This window comes from Varroa jacobsoni, unplaced genomic scaffold (genome assembly GCF_002532875.2).
Source record: "Varroa jacobsoni isolate VJ856 unplaced genomic scaffold, vjacob_1.0 scaffold_321, whole genome shotgun sequence".
Taxonomy (NCBI): Eukaryota; Metazoa; Arthropoda; class Arachnida; order Mesostigmata; family Varroidae; genus Varroa; species Varroa jacobsoni.
The window spans coordinates 342,013-366,558 of record NW_019213223.1 but is presented as its reverse complement, the minus strand read 5'-3'; the positions used below and the strand labels follow the sequence as shown (position 1 = coordinate 366,558).

The following is a 24,546-nucleotide window of genomic DNA, read 5'->3' as shown; positions in this document are numbered from 1 at the left end:
CATCACGTCAAGGTACTCGAAGTCGTGTTCACCTGTAGATATTGTTAGCATTGACTCGTTGACGTTCTCACTCGGCGTATGCCTTTCCCAAAAACATAACGCGTGTACATACAAATGCCCATGTTTGCGAAGCCGGTTAGTTCTTCGCTCGTGCCTTTCTGCACTCGTCCCGTCTCGGGCCAATGATCTCCTTTTTCAGCCTCTATCGACAACTGGCTATCCAGCTGTATCGGTCGTTATGAAGCTCCACTAAGTCTTATCTATGACGACATTGAAAGCTAACGCCAATTTGTCGCCAGTTCCACTTTTCAGGCCGTTCACCCATCTGTATTAGCTGGAGCTCAGCGTAGTAACACGCGTTGCGGTGGCCACTCTGACAGAGACGGGACTGGCGGATGAGGAGGCAGCAGTATTTGTCGTCGTTGTCCTTGTAGTAGGGGCAGTGAATATCGGGTTGTCATTTGCTAACTATGACTTCTTCGCCGGCTTTTCGACTGTCTACGACGTCCTACGCGGTAGAATATGCAAACGCTTTCGATCGCCTCATCCGACTCTCAACCAAGGAACACTCATCCGCTGTTTTTTCCCAACCTTTCCTTTCTTCGAGGCCTGCGTTTAGATTTATATTGTCCAATTTTCCGCATTTTTTTCATCCCTGTTCCGACCTTGACCTATTGGAGGTGTGTGCATATTATACGGCCAAACTACAGACCACTGGGATGCCGCTTCTGTGTATCACACCATCGAACCTTTCTACCCAATAGGCGGTAGACAAAAGATCCGGGTGCTGGCGTGCATGGAGCCATGATGTCCACGTGCCACTACTGCCAGGAAAAAGCTGTTGGAATACCAGTATCAAGACTAAGATAGTATGTTTTTTAGCGAATTTAAATATATACATTTATGGATCTCATTTTAATTTGCAAAGCCTAACTTAAAAGCCCTGGCCAAGTTCCAACAGCGTAACCTTAGATGATAGGACGGTGGTGAAACGTTTGTTCACTCAATTAAGTCATAAGCAAAATAGTTCAAATTCGAAATTAGGAACAGATATACGTCGCTTCGGCAGTCCCACAGGTAATCCTCGAAACGTTAACTAGGTATATTTTAGGTACCGTAAGTACTAATATTTTGATTTTATTAACTTACTATGGACCAGGTATTTTCTCGTCCGTAGCGAGTTGATAAATTGGATTTTCATTAGACGCTTTACTCTACTACAAGAGTTCTACTATCAAGCGCAGCAAAGGCAATCCTAAATACTATTACGACGAAGGATCAGGAATACTCGAATTCTATATTAACGTTAAGGAGTCTAGGCAGAAAATGCACAGAACTAAAAAATAAAAACGAATCCGAGAATAAAGTTGTGACGTATATACGCTACAATATCTCAAATGTTCACGACAGCAAATTTCCCAAAAATAAGCCACACTTACGTGTCCAAAGCTGCTTTTTGACAGTAATACTCACTCATGTTAAAAAGCAGCTTTTGTGACAAATGTGTGCAACTGAATATTGGCGAATAAACTTGACCACCGCGCTGAAATTACAGACGGATTAAGGATGAACTTACAGCCTGATGCTCATTAGTAGGGTGCGGTACTTTCACATGTTTAGCAGAATAGGCGCGGGATAGTGACATCCATGTAAGAAGCAGAGGCAGACGACACAAAACAATCGAAGAATGACAACAACTAGTTACGAAGAGCATTGAGCACCGAGGGAGACAAGCACAAACAGATCTTCACAGTGTTGTCGTCCCGGAACATGAGCGTATTCACAGGCGGAAGGAAACCTGACTAAAGTAGGCGTGCTGCAAACCTTCGTTCCGCCGGAGAAACAGAAGCAATATCACGAACAATTACGACTGCAATAAAAAAACACGCTCGAGTCATCAAACGCTTACTTGGATGCGTCGATATTAGGAAAGTGGCACACACAACGGGACAGCACGACCAGGAAAGACGATAGGATAATCTCGTTGGGAGAAAATAGCAAAGACCGAAGGCCACAGAGCAGTACGATTGGGAAACAGGCACACTATTTCCCTAAAATGAATGAAGATCGAAAAGACAACAGAAACCTTTTCAGTAAACGGAATAAAAAAAACACTAATTATACAATAGATGAGTAGTTACAGGTAATAGTTTACTACATGGGATAGAACGATATCAAAATAATACAAGGAAACCTTCATACTGCAATCAAAAGTAGAAGTAGCGATCATTACATGCACTATTACGCAAGTATTCCGGTTAAATTATTAACAGATGTAGGATAAAGATTCGAGATTATCGGGAAGCGCTCGCGCCATTTTGTGTATTATTTTCTTAACTAATATCACATAATATATATATTAGGGAATTTTACATTTATCCTCCAAATAAGTACACGTTATCTTTGGCCATCATCTATTGTACTTTATAGGTTTACCTATAAATGATCCTGAACTGCTTTACAGTCTACTAGCGCCAACTAGAGATACTAGTACATTCCCTAACCGTAAGCAGCAGCAGCATCATCTCCGAACGACATTTTGCCAAAAGATCGAACAGCTTGTAAAAGCCATACGCTACTAGATGAGGTTCTTGGACACGGCTATTCCATTTCAAATGAGGATAACGAGACCTTTGATTCGATATACTCCACTGGCAGGCATCTTTGTACCAGCGTCTCAAACTCCTCTACATCGTAGTAGAATCTGATGACCTTTCCCTGTTTAAGTGACTAAGCTTGTGTTCGTTTTCGGCTAGCAGCGATGTACATCAGACCGTTGTTAACAGTGAACACTCACATCTTTTAATACTGTCGACAGGATCTATCACGAATAAAGGACAATAGCTTTCCTTTATGCTCCTGACAGTTCTTACATATCTTGAAACGTTTTCTGAGCTGGCGAAATAGGTGATCGGTAGAAAAAAAAAAATATATGAATGATGATCTACATGAACGAAAATATGTTATATGGAGTACAACCAAAGTTCCTAAACAAAATTTCTGCTTCTAGGTCAGTTTAGGCTAGTTTACCCTCTTCTTACGATTATAGAATCCGACATCATTTAGTAATAGTTTTATACACATACGATACACGAGTAGCATGACGAAAAGAGCTGCCCTATTAACTGGTCTTTGAACGCTCTGTTTGGCGTTACCCAGAATCGCAATGCTGAACTGCGAAGATGAGGGAAGCTCTCGGCCACTTTACACTAACGACAGCGAATAGGAAGCCACTTTAATAGCATCTCGTCGTCGATGTCACACCGTCTGTCTCTTAGGAGTTGATTGCACTTCATTTGTGTTCCACTTAAGGCGGCGTGGTTCTTTTGCTGATCTCGTAATCACCCGTATATCTGGCGTTATTTCTGAGAAGGCAGATACTGTTGATGAGAAGTCCGTCAACTGACTCCAGCTAGCTGCTTTCGGTCTTTTACGAACCCTTCTTGTAGCGATAAGCATCACGGTCCGGGTAGTGATATATTAGGCGATTTTTCACGACAATGACGGAAAAGTGTGTATGCCCTAACAGGCCGCCTGGATTCGGGTTGGTGGGCACGTGTTGCAGTCAGATCCTCGAAGGATTTTATCGAAACAGGCGTAGCCTGGAGCACACTCCAGTGCTAAGTGTAAGTTTTTCAATGATCCGCGACTGTATTCACCTTTCAAGGCGGGATGTCAATTCCGCTTTGGTAGGTGTAACTGCATTCGGTAAGGACTGCAATGATGATACTGTAGCCGACTCGAATATGAGCTAGTGGCTTTCAGGCACGAATATTTTACACTTATATAAATTTAAAGCAGGCCAGAATTATGCAAAGAGGTACATTACCCTCTCTATGCCTCGTAACACGATTTCAGGAAACTCTCGTCATCGTTTAAGTGTTATGGCTTGAATTCACTTTCGAAGGCACTCAATAGTCCACATTTGGCTACACCTAAAATCATGAATTTGAGGCAGTCAATCTATTAGATCCCCTAAAGCTAATGGTATAACTTAGTGAATTTAAATGTGTATTAGCGGCGAATATCAGTTATAAAGCGCTACTTTCGGTCATACTTTTTTGAGTCAGTGGCTGCGGAGCTCGTTCTTGAGCGGAATCGCTAAGTCTAACTTCACCAGCCCTTCATGTCACTATTTTAGAAGCCTTCTCCGGGAAGTTACGATGCGTCCAATGTCATCCTACCTTTTTTTTAACTCAGGTAAATCGGTACGATCAAATATCTCGAACGACTTCATTCTAGGGAAAAAACTATTAATAGCTTCTTCATAAGTCTGAACTGGTACTAGGACAAAAGGGTTCGTCCTCTGATTTTATGTCCTTCAATAATTCTTCTCACATAACGCCAAGAGCGCGACCTATCCCGCTTCTCGATACACGTATATCAAAGTAAACAAACGATGGTAGGATGCAAACAGCATCAGGAATGGCTGGTAATTACAGTGGATTCGAACAAACGCACTCATCTAGCTTCAGGGTTGCTTGTGTCGCCTGAACTTGTGTATGCCTTATAGTGTTATCTGCAAGCAGCAGATCCGCTTTCGGATCCGCCATTTTCTAGGCCCCGTCGTCGATACCGTTCCACATGGAATTGCTCATTTCGTTCGTCATATGACCGTTTCGGAAGCTCCGTAGGTCTCATCGGATTTCGGAGAAAAGGGCATTGTTATCAGCTGTGTCAGGCGGGAATGTCGTACAACCGTAAAAATAAACAGATTGCCATTTGCAACTTTGTTTAATGGTTCGCGTATCCGCCAGTGATTGTCTTTCGTATTGAATACGACATTACTGATATGAAGTGTAGTCAAAAGTAAACGGCCACAACCTTGTACACATGTTCAGTGATGCTTATTGGCCCGGTCGGTACCGTCCGTCCAAACTGCTTTCGAGTAATGATCGCGAGTTCATGCCAAAGGGTGACGTAAACATGGCTGAGTAGTTATGACTCTGTAGGAGCTGTAGCCATGGTCAGTCGCCCACAATTGAAATCCTTCCATCTACTAATCCTTCGAATTTTTCCGTCCCTGTAATCAACCCCGCCTATACGACAATGGCAAGTTGCTTCATGCGACTCATCGGACAGTGATAAGTATCCCTTTCTCGGTATTTAAGATAGCTAGTTTTAGTTGAGTCGAACTCTATAGCAGGGTAGCAGTTACCGTAGAAATGGTGCTAACCAACGCCTTCATAATGATTTGTGTAAACACCTTCATCATTACGGCAAGATGCTGCTGACTGTTTCTTTGATAACGTTTGTTTCAACGTGGCTTAACGACTGGCCAATAGATCTATTGCTAATTATGTTGTCATCTTCGCTTTACAAAGATCAGCTTGTAAATTGTTTTGGTCAACTATTGAAGACGAACATCGTTAAAAATTTTCTGCCGATCTGGTTGTATTGACAGAAATGTATAGCCTTATAGACGAAGTCTGTCCAGTTCTCGGCCTGCGTTCGGCCTGCTTAGCAGTGATTGCTACAGCCAGTGAAATCAGAACAACCATTGTAGGAGCTAACCTTAAATAGGCTCCTATACAATGGTATAATTAATGCTACTTCTGTATAAACCAGACTGTAATAAATAGGTTACCAGGCCAGAAGCGTAGCAAAAACAGCATGATCCTGCAACGCCCTGTGTATCTTTGTGCCAAACTGTATTTCCACAACTCAGAGCAACTAAATGCAAGAACCATTTCATAAGGAGCCTCAGTGGGTAGCTTAACCTTATTCTTATGGCCTTATTAACGCTGTATCTTATTGACAATAATGTTGCCAATAAATGATGAGTGTACGCCGACAGTGTTGCCTTCACTGGCTTTTTGTGACTGCGATGTTGACATGGGCCTTAATGGTCACCGTCGGGCCCAATAAGATCATTCGATGTTTTGCCGAGTCGGCCATTATGACGAGCTGTCTAACCCACTTTGCCCTTGGTACCAAGATTTGGACCTGGACGCATAGGCGAACCCAAGAAAAATTCAAAGCGATTTTTATACACTTATAACTTTATAACATTTATAACTCAATTATTCATAATTGCATAAACATTTAAAACGTTCGATGCTGCTTGCGTGGTTATATGGTGGCTACGGACTGATAACGGATCAGTTTATTTCCACGCCTATGGGCAGGTTATAATAACGCTTCTATATTTATCTCTCACTAGCCTACAGGGTAAACCAGCTGCTAGAAGTTTTATTCGAACAAAAGGCCAAGGCTTCGAACTTTGTCGACAGCGTTATGATAATGCAGATGTCATAAAGCCTCGTAGAAAAATACGTTTGATCTTTCTGTATCGAAAGAAGAAAGGACGGAAGATGTTACAAAGGCGTCACATAACAATAAAATCATGCATCTACGATGAGCTAGGCAGGGACGAGTTTGTTTCAATGAAACAAAGATAAAGAAAAACCTCAAACGAAGACTAATTTTACCAGTGAATATTTCTCTTTCATCAAGTGTTTAAATGCAGGTCCTCCTATGTATCATTCAAACCTTATTTTTAAGGCGCTTAACATAAAAATGTAAAGGGAAGTTACGCCGAGTACTATAACTATCTGATACTTCAGTGAGCCTTCTTTGTGTCAAAGGGTTCCAATGGTTTTCCGATGGAAGCAACTGTAAATAATATAGCATTACATTTGCAATACATTATAAGCAGTAGCAGTTCTGATAGCGTGGAAGTTCCCGAAAAAAAAGAATGGTGAAATAGGTATCGCACTGCACAAAACGTCATAGAATATATTACTGCTGTAACATTCGTCATAACTGCTTCTCAAAGCAAAGACATTTATACCTTTTTATAAAATTGGCCACCACATTATCATATATCTTTATCATGTTTGTTATCTATACTGTGCATGTGAAATAACTGCCACATATTCTTCGATTAATCACACTCTAAATAAGGAAATACTTAAGTACCACAACACCCGTAGCATTCTTGCTCGAATGTCATGGGAGCAGGAACGTTGATTTCCCATTTGGAGTATACAGAGAAGCGTTTGAAGGACAAAGTAGGTAAATAAGGTTTGAACTATACAATTCCTATGGAAAAGTGAACCCCCTCGTAAGAACAATGTCTACGCAATTGCAATTGAGGCAAAATAAGAAATAGATGTAAATGTGCATTACGGCGAGAAAGGGGGCATATTGCGAGAAAAAAAAATAACACAGAGCAGCGTAAGGTTAGCCGTGAAGTAGTATAAACAAGGCATTCGTCATGTCATATTCGTCACGGAGATGGGAAGCCTTTCTGTATCGTTCTTATGTGATCTAACATGATAAGAAACTGGAATCGTGGGTTTGTGCATTCGGTACAAACGAAATTGCATCGGGGCAGGCAATAGAGAGAGTCCATGTAACTTTCTATAACGACACGATAGCGTCTATATTTATGGATTTTCGACCAGTTGTATGGAGATCTCGTGGGTGAATTGAAAAGATCATGGATTAGGCTAACCTTAGAGCCCGTTTATAAACAAACTCAAGGGCAGGTATAATAAATAACAAACGCAAATTGTTACCATTGTTGACATACACTATGCAGGACATCGACAGGTCGGTCCAAATAGTTGACCGTATATTTACCAGTTGCTGTAACCGCCAATTTGTACTTAGGTTTTAACGTATTTTAGAAGGCCAACACAATTTTAAAACAACTCAACTACCAGTATTCAATCTAGCGGATACCTAGACATTACTACATCGGTACATGTGGGTCCATCGGTTCGTCGTGTAAAAAAATCTTACTTATAGAATCATTACAAGTCTTCAACGAATTCTCGTGGAGTAGACACTACTTCTTAATGCAGTGTATACTGATCTAAATTTTGCAATGAAATAGTAGGCGAGAAAAGTTACTCAAACAAACGCATTTTTATGCGATTTTACGCATATTAAGACGACTTATATGCGTACAGTCTATTGTAGGGAAATGGGAAACGTTAACGTTGCACACATGTTACTTTTTTTTTTCGTTTCAAGCAGCTCTCTAGGACTATAGCGTACGCGCTCTCCATTTTTTAGGACCAACCCCAGAAAGATTGTTGTGCCCTTCATAAAAGCCGTTTCTGTTGTCAATAGATGCTATCGGAACATTAAAATTTGTCTGTCAATTAAGTCCACCTGAAAAAATAGAAATTAACTGAAATTGACGTCACTGAAGTGAAAGATATCTACCTAAATGAAAATCCGGTTGCGTAGTTGTTTGATACGTTGGCTTTGCAATGTTTCTAACGTATTTAACGGTTCAAGAATATATTGCCTGTTATTACAAGAATATCCGGGTTAATCACGTTTGCATTCGATGTTTACCGACACGCAATAGCTACCCACTTCTTTATCAATTCCTGTTTAATTAAGCTAAATGTTGCCTAAAGTAATAAATTTCAGGCTTTTTTTTATTCCTTCTGCTTGTATATTGATCGTGCTGCCTAATGCGTTCCGTGTTCAACCGTAGACATCAAGGACTTAGTTAAAGTGAGGGAGATTACCCTGTAATCGTAACGATACAGGATGAGCCTTCTGTACACGCGCTGTTGCAAGGGGACCATTAATTATCTCAAACTGCAGGCAGTTCAGCCCACTGCAGATTGTGCATGAAAAGAGATCTCAACGGGAGAACTTCGATCGGAACTGATCACCCCATTGTAAATTACGTAAGTGATGTAGATTGCAGTTGATGGAACCATACACCTGCTTTACGCTTCACGCTTACTTGACTCCGTGCGCATTTGAACCGATTCTAACTTCCTCGAGGGTTCATACGTTCACAGGATAGCTCAAAGATACGTATATAGTCGTGTGTGCATATGCGTATATAAGTTACACTATATATATATATATATATATATATAAAGTGGAGTTCTGACTTCAAGTCCGTACGCTTGTAGAATGAGTCTTCACATTTGTCACTGAAGACCTCTTGTTTTTTCCGTTGGCCGCGTGACTTATCCAAGCTCTCACGACAAAATGAACGAAGAAACGTGTAATCGTTGTACGAAAAGGACGGTAATTCATACATTTTGGCACACAGATTTTTACTTTCTGCTTCATAAACTTTATACATATGCCAGCTATATAGTTTCAAAAAAGGTTTAGATAGAAGCTTCTTTGAAGGCACCGGTTAAGCCAAATTATGATATCCAACCACCGGGTGTACATCGGACCTAACCCGATGTAAATTTTTGTATTCGTTCTGGCTTAAATAGACATTACTTGAAACAGCTGGCCTACCGCACGTGTGGTACGCCTGGCTTTTCTTTTAAGAAAGTTTAGTGAGTTCTTGCATGGCAAGTCGGGAGTTGTTTAGGCTCCCTCCGATCGCGAGCCTAAATCGTATCCCTTGTTCTTAGGTTCAATAGGCGAACATGTTACCGATGCACTATCATTGTAACGTAACTCCTCGACTTACACCTATTTAATGTTTACTTGGCTAAATAATAATAACTGAATGATTTTTCTTATCCGTCAACTAAACTATAAGTACTCCACGGAAACGTTTGTCTAATAACGTTCAATATGCGGCTATCTACGTTGACAATCTGCGGTGAACGGAGGCCTGAATGAAGGTGAATGGAAAGCTGACGCAGTCTATTTCAAATAAATGGCCTAATTTCGGCTGTCTGGTTGGGTATTTGGCGCTGGTCGTACATACATTCAAATAAAATAAATATAGTTGTACCTCATTCGAGTACCTCATTGTCTCCTCTCAATTTTTATAACTATTTTTCAGCGTAATTCTATAATTTTTCCCAATCGACAAAACTGATCACTACCGACGTATCGTTCGTGTCATTGTTACTTATATACCTTTTTGTCCTTCTCAAGAATTCTCGATGTCAAAGTATGCAGGACGTGCGCCTTATAGAGTCGTAGTAGCTGGCGAAAATTGAAGCTAAGTGGACTCTATCCTTGAAACTCTTTAGAGACTACTAGGACCACTACAAGGGATCTGCCCGTTGTAGTTGGCTAGCACAGTTTCACCTATTTGAGCTAAAGAACAATTCGCGCCATCTTCTATTTTGATTCGTTCAATCCTCTTATCAATTATTTTAAATCGACGTTTTACCTTAGCTTGTCGTGTAGCGTCGAGAAACTATGATCCGCATTGTTTCTGTGAACGCAGCGCTCGTATATGTGCTCGTATATGATATTTTTATTGTATTAACAGGCACACCAAAAGGGCAACAATGTTCTTTCTATCAGTGAACGCACCCATTTGCCTAAAGCAACAGCAACGTAGGATGCAATGGAAATGATGCAGATTCATCACGGTCAGAAATAACAGTTGAGATATTTGCCCGCTCCTTAACACAGTACAGGGTTGATATTTGCCCCATATTGGTATTTGTAAGCTAGCATATGGATTCGTAAATTCGGCGATGATTTGTTTATTCGCAGCACTGAGAACATGAGTAAATGTTTATTTCATTCCTATATTGGAAAGTAGAGCTATATGAGACAAGGAATATATAGATCACTCAGTTTTTCTAACCAAGGGTCGTTGATTTGAATTTTCTAATCGAAGCAAAATTTTCGATTTTCTCTGAGGTGCACCGTTCAGCAACTTTGTGCAGTCGAAGATACTGATCAGACTTAAAAACTGGGCTTAGATGGAACAGCTAAGTATTTTTTTTTTTGTATTGTATAAAAGTATTGCTGAGCAATTTATTCTAGTTTGTCCTATGCTAAAGCTGCATTTTCCGTGCCAAACGGAAATCAAGTAAAACTTCATAAAAGTTACGTGAAGTTATATCGTATGATCACCCTGGGGGTTAAATGCGGCCAGCTGAGGTGAGGCTGTATGGACCAGTGATATCAAGCATACAGAAAACCCGATGTCGTTGATGCTAATTTTGCAGAGCATTTAAGAAAACTAGGTGACCTCAAAGTACAATTCAGCTTAGAAGAAACTCTTTGAAACAAGCAATTTTTAAGAGAAGCCGGTTAACGATTTTATTGGCATAATGTATCATTTGTAGAGAATCACAATATCGATGTATGCCTAATATTGCGGTCGATCATAATCATAGATCAGAACTTACCATAATTTTTACACGAGAAAAAAGCGTAGCCTCCGTAGCTACACAGACTGAAGGATTCAAGTAGGCTTTGAAGAACGACGTTACTCTATCTCCCTACGCCTTGAATAAGACGTAATTTGTAGATGTGTCAGTACCTGGATGCCCAAGAGGTTCTACAGACCTTTATGTGGACGTACAATAGATAAATAACTATTTTTGATTTGCTTAATTTGTCAATAAATTATTTAAAAGCACCGACTTCTTTACTAATAATTACGGCGTTTTCCAGAACGAAAGGCATTTTTCTATGTCTTTTTTGTTTGTTGAATGACTTATTTGCTTGCACAAAATCTTTAGTAATCCATTTAGTGCCGCCTTGTTGGCCCCCGTGAAATTACATGGACCTACGAGATAGAAGTCTTGAATGGATATGTTTTCACAGTTGTGTAAGCAGCTAAAAAAGTATCTGATATCTGCGAATAGGCCATGCAGAGATCTTTTAACTGCGAAGATTAAGAGTCTCCTGTTTGGACCCTGCGTACCTGGCTCACAGGACACTACGCCATCCTCCTCGCTTCTATAATACGTACGTGCAGTCGTGTCACCATCATCGCAAGAAAAACAACCACCTGATTAGTCCTGTGGCTTTTTTCTTCAAAAACTCACCGTTGCATAAAACGACGACAATCTATTCGTTAGCAGTTACGCCAGGAATTTGTTCGACCGATAGATATATATTCAGTCGAGCGGCAATCCCTGCACATCATTGTAGAGCAAATATAAAACGACAAAAGTGTGACCTTGATAATGACTCCTCCGATTGGCGGTGTCAAGTGCTATCAAATGAATTGAAAAGTGGATACATGTTGATAGATTACCGATAATATATTTGTATATGTGAACATGGGTTCTCAACGCCAATTGGTTCCTTATGTCTCTGGACTCTTCGTCATTTTTGTGCCATCTCGTTTAGGTTGGACGATGTCGTATCAGTGTGCAAGGGATACGGTGATCAGTGGATGGGATAAATGAACGACGTTTTGTTTCGCCCAAAAATAATGTCTAATAAATATGGCGCTTTACGTTGCACTGCTAATCTCCGACTCAATCGTATGGTATATTTCAACGCAACGGAAAATGTGTCAATAAAAGGGATGCAAGATCGCTGAATGGATGGATGGATGGATGCGTTGTTTCGTTCCGCAATTCCGTTGGGGTGAGTCGACGATAATCCAGTTGTTATACCGTTACGATACCGTTACAGCGATACCGTTACGTAAATATTAACTATGCAAAGTGATCCTGTGTCATATTTAAAATGTGAGTTTTAAGAACACAACGAATTTAAAGGTGATCATTGTAAGTAGATACGTTTCTCAACTTAGAAAACTGACTGGTGCTAAATGATTTAATCTACAAAAAACTGCGAAATCCCAGTTTCATCATCTTGTTATAAAAATAGGGAAATGAATTTCGGTTTTAAAAAAAAGCGACATCAATCGATAGACTTAGTGTCAATAAAACTCAGTTATATATATATATATATAGCAGTATAACCGTAAATATGGTAACTAGTTGAAAAGAGGCATTCTTAGAATTGGGTTTTGTATGTTTGATAGAAGCAAACGAAGTTTTGGCTACTATTTGTATTATATCCGGTTTAGAAGATACATTTTATGTAAGCTATGTGAACAAAGGAAGTTATTCGAAGTATATAAGATGTTAGTTACTTATTTTAATCTAGAATGGTTAGGTGTATTAGTTTCAAAAATATAGGTGATATGAGACAAACGTTTTGGCCGAGTGGTAATATTTCTTTACTGGTCATCGTTTTCCAATAGTTGGGTTTCCACTTCTACCCTAAATATCCCGTTTAGACGCTGTAACTAGAACCTCGCGTAGGTTTAATTCGATTTAAAGTTTTATAAGAAATTTACAAAATTTCGAAGTTGTTCCGCTTGTTTTTGGATTGTGTTCAGGCGGACGTCTTTCATGATGTCCATAATCACCGTCACATTACAGGATATTATCAGCTCGATATAGTAAAAACCACTCACGATTGGCAAATGCTAGAGGACAATCATAGAATAGACATAGAACAAAATCACTCATAGTCTATAAGTAATGCTGACACAGTGAGGTTCTTGGATACGCAACTGATGATTTAAATGCAGGGCTATTGACCGGGCAAAACCGCTACCAGAGCCGATGAGCTAATCCTGTTCGATAGACAAGAGAAAAGGGACTTTCAGGCTTTTCCATGTAATAATCGAATTACCACCTGTCAAGGCCGCCTGTGAGAATACTAACAGAGCGCATTTTGAAGTCGACTATGGGAGGCACGGTACAACAAAAGGGCGATAAGGGCCACATAAGTGAACTCACTTGTTATAAATCAAAATTAGTTATCTTCTATTTTTCATCCCAAGTTGTCAAGTAATAATGATCAGTCTCCTCTGTACACGGCCGGCAGCATATTTTTTCTCTTTTTTAAAGCACCAAAACAGAATTAATGAACGACGACGTCCGGAAAATATCACCTAATAATTATCTACCTACACCTATTTTTCCAAATGCCGAAGGGAAGATGTTCAGTCGTAAGGTACCGTAAATAGTCGTATACGTTGCACAATTTGCTTGAATTTGAACAATAAAAAAAAATTAAAAAAAAAAAAAAAAAAAAAAAAAACGTTCTCTTCTTATCGAATCATCTCCGTTAAAGAGTTCATAGCCCATAATCAATTATTTGCACCAGTTACAGATGGACGACAAGCAGTCGTAACAAATCTTTACCATAGCTGTGATTACCTTAGAAAGACGTTCGAATGATGTTTAGTGACATGAGTTTGAACACTCAAAAACAGCGTTATACCGATATCAATGTCTTGTTGTATCTCCTATGTACATATCTATGAAAAGTAGAACCAGTATGATACGAACGAAACACGCAAGATGAAGGCCACTTGAATCGCCATCTAGAGCTACTACGGCACCATTCCTGTAGTGGTTTTCATGAATGGACGCCACCGTACCAAAGCTGGTATTGAATTTGCTGACCGTTGGCCTATTACATAGGCTGACACATTACTAAGAAATGGCAATAGCGTGTTCTGAGGAGGACTTGTCCAATCAAGTATATTACTGTCGACCCTATGGATCAGAGGACGTCGGATCTAAAAGTTAACAACAAAATAATAACTCTTAGAGAAGGTTTCGAAGCTGTGTTGACATATATGCAAAATAATCTGCTGCCCACCAATCTGTTCGTACAATCCAATATAAAGCTAGAAACACCCTTGACAGCTAAATGATCTAGATGTAATGCCTGCATCCCGTTTGACGACGGTCGCGTTTTTCCCATTAAGGGTTCCGATACTGACTCTTAAACACTTAGTAACACAAACGTAGTTTAAAATAAAATAATAGAAACGTGTGAGATCTTGTGACCATTATGCGACGTTATCGCTGAACTTATTTTAACAAAGTTCTTGTCACTGTAAGATGTAACTGCTGACAGACGTTTGTCAATACGGCGGATAAAGTGTTCCCTAGCTCTACAAGTAAGCTGTGAGCAAATATCGTTGACGTTTTAGGCTGCCGCTCTGCCTCCTCTAGAGTGCGCACGTTAAAGCATAGCTCTGAAACTTGGCTTCTTTCTCACCTCGAAATTTAATGTGTCTGCTTTACACCCTCAATGACACTTGATTTATTTGATTTTTATAGTCGTAACTTCAATGAGATTTGGGGCGTTAATTGATCACGGTAAAGTACTCGTTTTTTCGAAATAAGAAATGGTACCACTATCAATTCGATTTAAAATAGGTTTTGTGCACTTAGAAGTGATTTGCCGGGCTTTAGGCAAACATTTTGCTCGCTTTCTTCTTTCGCGGTACAATTAGTTTAAACGGCAGTCCAAGATGTCGAGAATTCATTCACACATGTAAAAGTTAAGTGTTAATATACACTGAGCGTTGCCATCACAAAGTTTACTGTTTTAACCCCTTTTCAACTCGGGGGGCCTTCGTTATGCACCGGATAGCGTTCATTTGAGTTAAGCCTAAAGCAACTTTATGTATTTGGGGGTTTTAATTCCGACCAGCATAGGCTTAGTAACGGATAGCGTAGAAAGAAACTTAGGACATCACTTCCAGTCAGTTACGGCGAACAAAAGAGAATGAGACGACGACTACTAGAAGAACATGTTTGTTCTCTGCTAGGATAAAAACCAGACCCACAGATTCATTGGGGTTGTGTCAAGTTGACTAAACTTCCGGCCTATCCCTAAAATGTCTAGACCAAAACTTTAAATTTGATATAGCAGTTTTTATTTCTAGCTTGCTATCTCATGTACGTACTTTCGCATTGAAATTTCCCTACACCTGAGTTGGACTAAGCGTACTAGCACATGGCTTATATAATCAGGGTAAATTAATGAGAAATCATTGGCATATCAAGCTGTTCCTATAGCGTTAACATGGCCCAAAAAGGCTCCATAAGGTCTACTTCAAGCTCGTATCCTTCTTTGTTTTGTCCTCTCTCTATACATAATAATATGTTAAATTAGGTATAATGATATATTTGTGCCTAAACTTGCTGAGATTCTGATGAATTTCATAGCGTGTTAAAAATTAATAGTTAGAGCAGAATCATTATTAAATTGTGGGGTGTTTAGGTGTGAGAATTAGGGTACTTACCCCCCTGGAAAATTGTCACCGGCGAACGACAATAGTGCACTGTTAGGCGATGGAACCTTCTATCAGTAGGACAACTGGCTCTATGAGTATTAACATAATTACATAACTAAAATAATTAGTTACGAAGTTGTACAACGAAAACTTGTATTTTATAAATTGCTTACGCCTAAAACAGGCCTGTAGGTTGATACTGTCCAAGGCTACCCGCGATACGGCCAACTAGTTGTCCTGGACAGTCTATATAATGACCTTATTTTCTTTTTGGCTTTAAGATCAAAAAGATCCAACCGTCTATTTCGACTGAAGCGATGAGCGTTTACTTTGTATAGATAAAAAACATTTTTTAAGGACTTAAATTGCTTGGCGCCAATTTCTCATTTAAATAGATTTTTGTTGGAAGCAAATGATGCTGCCGGTGCAATATAGCATACCTGACATTTACAAAAACATTCTGTAACAATAACTTAATTCGAATAATTATTAAGCCGAACGTATACTGATAGTATCATGAATTAAGGGTAACTGCTGAAGTTATAAACTCAAGTATCTATTGTTGTATAAAATAAATGCACTGAATAATAGAGCCTGACCATATTTACTGAGGATCTAAATTATAGATGTTCCCTTACTTGCGGCAAATATTAGAGTCTAAATCAGTAGTACCTTTCATGATTGCTTTTCAGTTGTTTTTTGACAAAAACAGAATCAGTTAAAAAGGGTTTTGTCAGATTGTCCTGCATCATTGTTTGACTCTAGTCATAGTCTCACATCATTGAAAGAAACAGGTCTTTGTATTTTCCGTGGACTGTATTTTTAAACATCGTATTTGTCATCCTGCTCTATTATGTTCACACAGTGCGCTCCTCCTAATCGAATATCAATTGTTTCTGTAATCCTGCTTGCTATATGCTTAAGCTCTTTGCTTCGCGAAAACTATTCTCATTCTAATTCATATCTTATTAACACTAAATGTATATGGGGGCATAATCGAATCTTCCTTGTGCAAAATGATCAGGGCAACAAAAAAACAATCTACGAAAAGATGCCTGGTAGGACCATAACCAGCGCACAGCATTTTTATGGCGATGACTACGATGGCTTCAGCTGTCATTACATTTTTGTGTGGTACTTTTTCGATTAAAACAGACCTGACCTAGGTTAGATCAATTCACCACCTTAAGGCGTGTGGGACGCTAAGAGAATACGAAAACACAAGTTATGACATAAAAGACATATGCTAGCATTTGTGCTAAGAAGGAAGAGTTCGAACTGGAACGCCAAAATACTAAAATCAGTATTTTTGCTTTCACAAAACAAATAAGGAAAAGCTGGAAGAAAATATGGAAAAAATGGAAGAATATATTTTTTAAAGCCAAAACAAAGAAAGGGAGCTTGCGAAAAATAGTTTTGATTTTAACTTGATGTATAAGTTACTCGATTCTAATGCTGGCGTCTTCAAGATCCAGCTGAGGTATCGCCACAGATCGGGTTGAGTATCGTTGAAGGCGCTAAAATGACTAGCGAGTAAGTTTGTGTTGAGCTTCGATTGTATTAAGCGTTTCACAAACTTTATTTGGGTAAATCGGAGTACTGTCGTTAATATTAAAGGGCGTTCCCTTAGAAAATGGGAAGTTTTCGCTTTGATTAGACCTGACGTATGGCTAACTATGATGATACCCATAAATTTAAAACCCTGAAGTTCAGATCATATATTTGTTAATTATGTATACTGAAATACTGAACATTAAGGGTTGAGTGACATTTCATTTCACTCATTCATTTCTAATAAATTTGGACATGATTGTGTTCGTAGTGAACCGGCTATGCATGCTTATATCCCATGTAAGCTTGTATTGTTTTTTTATTTCGATATCCTGTGCCTGTGCATTTTTTCGTTATCCTGCAATGAAATATACCAGCGTACGCATTATGCCGTCCGTATTGGTTTGTCATCAGATGTTTATATTTGAATGCTCGACAATTTGCAAGATTTGTTTTTGAATAGTTTGCCAGATGTGGATTTACGCATCTAGTTCAGTCGCCAATCCTTGAAGTAGAGTGCCTTGACTAGTGCTATCAGCGTACTTAGATCAAATAGAAACCCTTCAATTTTGAGTATCAGACTATTAGTTGGATCCTTCACGATTGATTTAATACGTCCCTGAACGCCAGCGTCGTTGCCTGCCACTACAAAGCAGTCGTTTAGCATGTAATATAAATATGTTAAATAGGTAAGTAACTAAGCCTGAACTCATATAGAGTTTTTTTAATCCTTCAAGTATGCTTTGTTTGAAGCGCCTTCGTACAAAAGGGCTTAATTTCAGCCAAAATTCACAAGACCGACTCTGTGTAAAGGGTGAACGTTAGGTTATGAAGTTTTAATGATTCTAAAATCATTAGTTAACCTGAAGTGAGTAATTTTTTGTTTGGAGTCTGGTAAATCTCGGCTTTTATAGTTCCTGAGATGGCAGCATTTACCAAGTTAGATTTAGGTCGTTTCGCACTAAAACGGTCGACATTTTTGGACGTAAGAAAGATGTAAACCCAGGCCCTTTTACGTGAAAACACAACGCATGAGAATTCATAATACCAAGTGCCTTATAACGCATATTGGAAGATACGCAATCTTAGAATTGCGCAGGCCCCTCACGTTTTATAATATTGTGGTATCAATGAACCATAATCAGTTTCTAAAGCGACTTCCTTGCATGATGGTACAAAAGCAGTCCATAATCACTGGCTCCCAGAAAAATCTCAGAGGTCCCTTTTGCAAAATTCAAAACATTTTATCATGAACGTTGTACTTAGATTTTAGAGAAATTGTATGTTTAGCCTGAATGCTATTATCCAAGAAATTTCTCTGTTGGTATGAAAATTCCACATATCGATATACAGTGCTTAGTGTTGGCAAAACTATCAGGAAATTATGTGCTGCAAAAAGTACAAGACAAGGAGATATTAAAAAAGGATCGGTTACGATGCATCATGCGTAACGTATCTGCCTACTAAATTCCGAGATCTGTTCGCACTCGAGTGTAGACAGGGTTGGTCTCGTACTCAGAGGCAGCATTTTGATAGAATGCCTAGCAACGACACCGAACATAAAACTTTAAACATAGGGTGGTCTATTGGAAAGTAAACCAAAAAAGATCAATAATATCCACCCCTATTGTTCTGTCTCAGTGAACTAGGCTTTTCGATGCTATACTATGTATATATATATACTAATAAAAAAAGTTATTTTCAAGTAATGCTTGTTCCAGCTGGGATAGCCGGGGTGTCCTGATAAAGCAAGCCGCGTATTTGGGGCAAACTGATGATTTTCAAAGATACTTAGATGAAAAATAGCATACTAGAAGTGCTAATGTTAGTTTTTAACTTTAATTGAATTGGAAGAACGACAGATCCATAAAGTTGACGTTATGGCATCGTCATAAAAATACCGCCAGTGATGTCCTTGTGACTATCTCTGATCGTAAAGGACTGATAGACATATACGCGATTAGCAAGCTTGTCCACAGCTTAATTGTCAGAATCTAATGCTACTACCTCGAACTGCAAAACGCAACAAATTATTGTGTTATTGTTACGGGTGTGTCGTACAGCTTAAAATATAAAACTACTCCATAAGAGGATCAACGGAGGGATCTATCTCGTGTGGGTCTGCTATATAGTTATACTATTGCGTAGTGAATCTCCCCACTGGGTCCAGTGAGATAAAAAAAATATTTCCCGAAACAGGTTTGTGCGGTGTGAGGTAACTTAGATAGATTTCAAAGTCAGCCAACTAACAAATACAACTTTTCTATAATAAGTTAAGTTGATACATTTGTTATTGCACAGTGCCTACCTTGCAGAATGCGCATCTTTCGTTCGTTCGTGAATCAATACTGTTTTAAGCGTAGCTAAACAAACCGACATGAGCTCTTTCACTATCTATCACAGCTGTACTGTCAGAAATGCTTAAGCTATCATATGTTTTGGAAGTTTTCTGTAATAAGAACCAGATCAGTCGCTTTAATTACTATAATGATATAAATAAAAGTATTCAAACGAAGCGAAAACAGTACCCTCCCCGGGCTGAAAGCAATCCACTAACAAAAACTTCTGCGGATAGGTCACGCGTACCGAGGCCATTGAAGTTCTTGAAATGGGCTCAACAGATGCTAGGGGATTTTTCTTTCACTATATTAAATTTCGGAATCTTTTGAACTTTAATTCAATTTGTTCAGAGCAATAGTGAACTTAAGTGGCGTATACAGTTCTGTAATATGTCGGCACGGTGACCTGGAGGGCTAAATCTCTTGCAAAAGACCAGAGGTCGATGGTTCAGGATACGCCAGCGGCATATACAACGATTAAATAAGAAAACAATAATATTATTCTATAATATTAGTATACTGTAAGAGTATTTCCGTGGCCAGTAAATCGACCTAGAACTGTACAGGATACGTTCCCTCCATTATAACTACATTGTTTGCTGGGAATTTCGATCTATTTCGTAAATGCGTAGACCTCGCGACCCCCTGTGAATTTAATGATTTTGTATCTTCATCAAACACGCATATAGAATAAAGTATCAAATATTACATAAAATATAATTAGCCTTTCTACTTAACATGTAAAGCCTTTGGTCGTAGAGAAAAAAAAAAAAAAACTTGAATTCTATGTAACCATCGTGCTTTACCTGCAATTTAATAATACCCAGAAGAATCAAAATCAATTTAAGCCGTTGTTGATGCATGGCTAGCGTCTTTCGCCGATCGTTCTTTCTGTCTAAGCAAATAATATGTTCAGTATGAGATTAGATCTGCATGTAAGTACAAGACCTACTTCACGCGGAGGTAAGGCCATATACCCGCATCTTGTGATTTTTTCTCTTCTCAAAAATATTATGTGAGTCAAACAAAGATTAATTCTCCTTATCTATGAATGAATCCTATACGTTGCTCTCTATTACTGTTGGGTTTTCAAATGATTTCAGTCTTTGAAGAACCTTTTGTTTGGATGTATTGTTTACTTACGTTTGAACCACATGGTCCATAGAATAAACGATTATCTTGAAACGGGTTGTTTTTTCATGGAAAGCAAAGGCATTTTTGCCTAAAACCAACCATTTGTTGTCGTAAAAAAGCTATTTATATGTGCGAGTTGCGCCTCTTATATCACACAATTTTACACTAGGTGCCCCGTTTTTAGTTTTCAGACCAGAGAAGATAGTAAATACAAGTCTAATAAACATGATAAGACGGCAGGCAAAATACCAGTCCAATCCGAACTCTAGCACCGATATATGACGCAATAGCACAACGCGTGGGACGGATTTCATTAAGTTGGAAGCATAGATTTACAATTGCAACAGTGTGATACCTTGCTTAGTTCATGGTAAGTTGTGTGCCAATAAATTATATATGAAAATAAACATGTAAGTTCAGAATATTGCCGTTTACGTTAGACTGGCTGCCGAGTTCTCCAAAACAACAGGTAAAAAAAGAAAGCAAAAATAACCAAAATTGAAAAAGACTTTACTTCAACCTTAAACTTATTGTGGGTCTTGCTTTTCTTGACATAATGATCATAGTCTACAACCACTGTCATTTAGGGGAACAAAGTTATATCGTCTTTTAGTTCATATGAAGTGGGTTGCCTCGTTTTCTAAAAGGGACCGAAAACTCAGTGTAGCCAGGATTTTATGAATTCGCAAAAATACAGTCAAAAGCATCGTCTAGTTGACCCATCGTCTGTGTCAATTTAGGTAGACCGAAACGAAAGAAACCTTAACATATACAAAATTAGCACGCTACTCTCGAAGCTTCTCTTCCTTTAAAGATGAGTTCAACTTACGCCTGGAGCCGGACGCGCGGACGATTATACAAACAGCTCATTGGGGTCAAGAATCATCAGAAGAGGTTGGGAAGAAGTTGAGCAGACGTACGCAACGCATTCGACGATGGAGTGTAGCCGGCTTCAGCGGTCTCGTCCCACTGGGGTTGCAAACTGGTTGAATGCTTAACTACGGGATAGCAGGCCCTACATTTGTTGACTGAGCTCTTACTGGACCCAACACGATCAACTTCACCATTAGTGTTGCTTTAAGTCCTGTAGTATAGGCAACATCTATCTATTCTATTCTAATTAAATTTCGAAAGAGGAACTTTTGTATAAGCAAATTGTTACCGATTTAATTTTATTGATTCAGTGTTGCTTATAGTAGATTATTTTTCTCTTTATTTTATATTGCTTGTGTCATAATGATTTCGTTCCCATTTGGAAATTATTGAGAGTCTTTATCAGAGTTTCGTTATTAAGATTATTTGGGCCTGCTCATGGGTTTGGCATGTATGGTCCCAATACCCAAGGCCTTTTGGAAATAATGTCAGAGCAAAGACAAAGCTTCGGTTGCAATTAATGCAGAATTTGCGTCTCAAAAAGATTAGTTACTATTATTCTTTCTAAATACGCCCGATGTAAACGGCTTTTTTCAAATATATCTAATTATTAAATTTTCATTCGAGCGATGCCAACCGTGTCGGATCGACGGGAGTTTACCGGTATAAGAATACTGTAAGAAAAATAAGCTTTGTTTTTATTCAATAATGAAAAAATATAGTACAATATTTACCATTTTGGGCATCTTAGTAGAGAAACCCAAATCGCTTCCAAAGCGTTTCATCTTTACATTAACCGTTTTGCCTGCCATTTAGGCAAAGATTCTTCGACTACGCAATTACACGTTCTGTTTGCGTTTTGCCCCTCTAATTAATTTTCACGCAAATCAAGAAGATTTTTTATATTTGTTGAAAATTTCATATCTGCCATTATTGAGATGCAGTACGTTAGCAGATTTCCACAGGTGCACAATTATGTTTCAATCGACAATCTGTGCGTGTATAGCCATTTATATGCAAGTAATTGGGATTCATTAAGTTTCATAAATTTTTAAATAGGGAACAAGTGGCAAAATTTTTAGCGTTTTTTTTTTTCAACGATCGCTCATCTGTGGTGCAAAATGGCTCGTGTTCGTAGCAGACAGTGTGTAGGAAAATACTGAATTTCAGTATTTTCCTACACACTGTCTGTATTTCTATATAGATGTGTTTTACGTTCATAATTACCGTTGGCCATCGTTTAATCCTCTCGCATTTTTTTGGCAGATTTATAAATTTAAGAACTCGTAGAACTAATGGGACCGTTTGGTTCCAGATTTAAGATATGGCATAAAATAAGCCATATGCACATATGTAAGCGAATTATACTTGTCAGTCCAAGTGACTGAAATGTATATATATTTTGCTTCAACTAAAAAGTTTATGAAGTACTTACGAATTTGAAGTTAAGCTTTACTAGGTACCGAAAATATGATAACCAACTTAATCACTGTTACAGATTCACTTAGACACCAGTAAAAATCGGTGATGGCCAAATGTCAATCCACGATATTCACTCGCAAGCTCTAAATCATTACCGCCAAAAGTTAATTAGTTTAAAAGGAATCCAGTCTGATAGAACTTGATATTTCTAAAATCCGAAATTGAAACCGTCAATGGGTAAAGGTAATGAACGTTTATCTAGGTACTTTACATTAGCACGAGGTCATGCGGAAGACATAATTCTGAATTGCTATAGTCTACTACTCTTCCATTGTGAACTGTTAAATTCATTGGGGACGTGATCAGGACCTTTATGTACGTAAAACGAGTGTGGGCAATAAGGACCGCGAAAAATGAACTTTGTAGCCTACATTATATGCATCAATTAAGAAGGAATGCAGGCGTGCTATAGCTATAAAACCATCTGCACCTTTTCCATGCGTAACTGTCGCTTACGATTCCATTTAGCGCAACGACTTCACAAACTATAGGACCTTCGCAGTAGAAATAATGATTCATAAGATCTACTTTGTATAGCTGCAGCGTATCTTAACAGGACCTTACTTTTTAGATAACGACAAGAGCCAGATCAATTCTGTAGTGTTTCTGACGAAGATCTGCAAGGAAATCGCTTTAAAAATATACTCAATTTCTCAAATAGGGACATCCTTGTGCTCTAAAAGCTACTAAAATATAAGCATCTTATCAGATTTTCCCATATTAATGCATATAAGGATATATATGGAAACGAGGACAGATGAAAAGGCTTGCTATTAGCCGGATACTATTATTAGCATAGGTATTTTCCCGGCAATCGATACGCGTATTATATTCTTAACACTATGCAAATATCGCTTAATTTAGTAGTTTGTTTTGTAGAGTCAGCTTTTTTGTATTTATCAAGCGACTAAAAAATCATAGTAAGGGCTTGTAATTAAAAGCTATAACCTCTTTCCGTTGCCAAACCTTATAGGATATATATGCCCTCTGTTGTTGCCTAATTTTTTTAAAATATTTTCATAAAATCCTAAAACGAAACCATAATACACACTGCCCTTGAGCAAGTTTGGGTCCTAAATACGAATGCATATTCCAAAAGCAAGCTGGAACCAAAATTACATAAATACGACAATTCTCCCGGGAATTCTTAAATAGCCTGAAAGGAAATAACGCCTACGGAGGCAAGGTGCCTGCCCCCATCCCCTCGTTGACTTCGTTTCACTGAATAACCTGTGTTTTATTTCTCCGGTGCAAAATTATGATGGCAATTACGCTGGAAAGCATAATTATTAAAAGTACTACAGGGATAAAAATTACATTTCTTGTTAGTACATATGTCACCCTTTATTGAAGATAATGTTTTGAAAGATGCGCGGAACATCTTGAGAGCGTTTAAATATGACTTCGAAATACCCAACAATGCAAGTTCCTTCCATGTGCCACCCCGCCAAAAAAAAC

The 24,546-nt window shown here is 38.6% G+C and overlaps 1 long non-coding RNA gene across 3 annotated transcripts in view; it reads left to right on the top strand.

Moving 5' to 3' along the window:
- The first annotated feature begins 11,665 nt into the window (after positions 1 to 11,665).
- The window catches only part of LOC111259327 (uncharacterized), a 65,396-nt gene continuing 52,515 nt past the window's right edge, over positions 11,666 to 24,546 (top strand). Inside the window, exons 1-3 of one of the 3 annotated variants that reach the window (XR_015310545.1) lie at positions 11,789 to 12,344; positions 20,918 to 21,103; positions 21,531 to 21,888. This is a non-coding gene — a long non-coding RNA (uncharacterized LOC111259327). Of the gene's footprint in view, positions 12,345 to 20,917; positions 21,104 to 21,530; positions 21,889 to 24,546 lie in introns of those variants that run through there. The other 2 variants (XR_015310544.1, XR_015310546.1) reach the window with 2 other exon arrangements.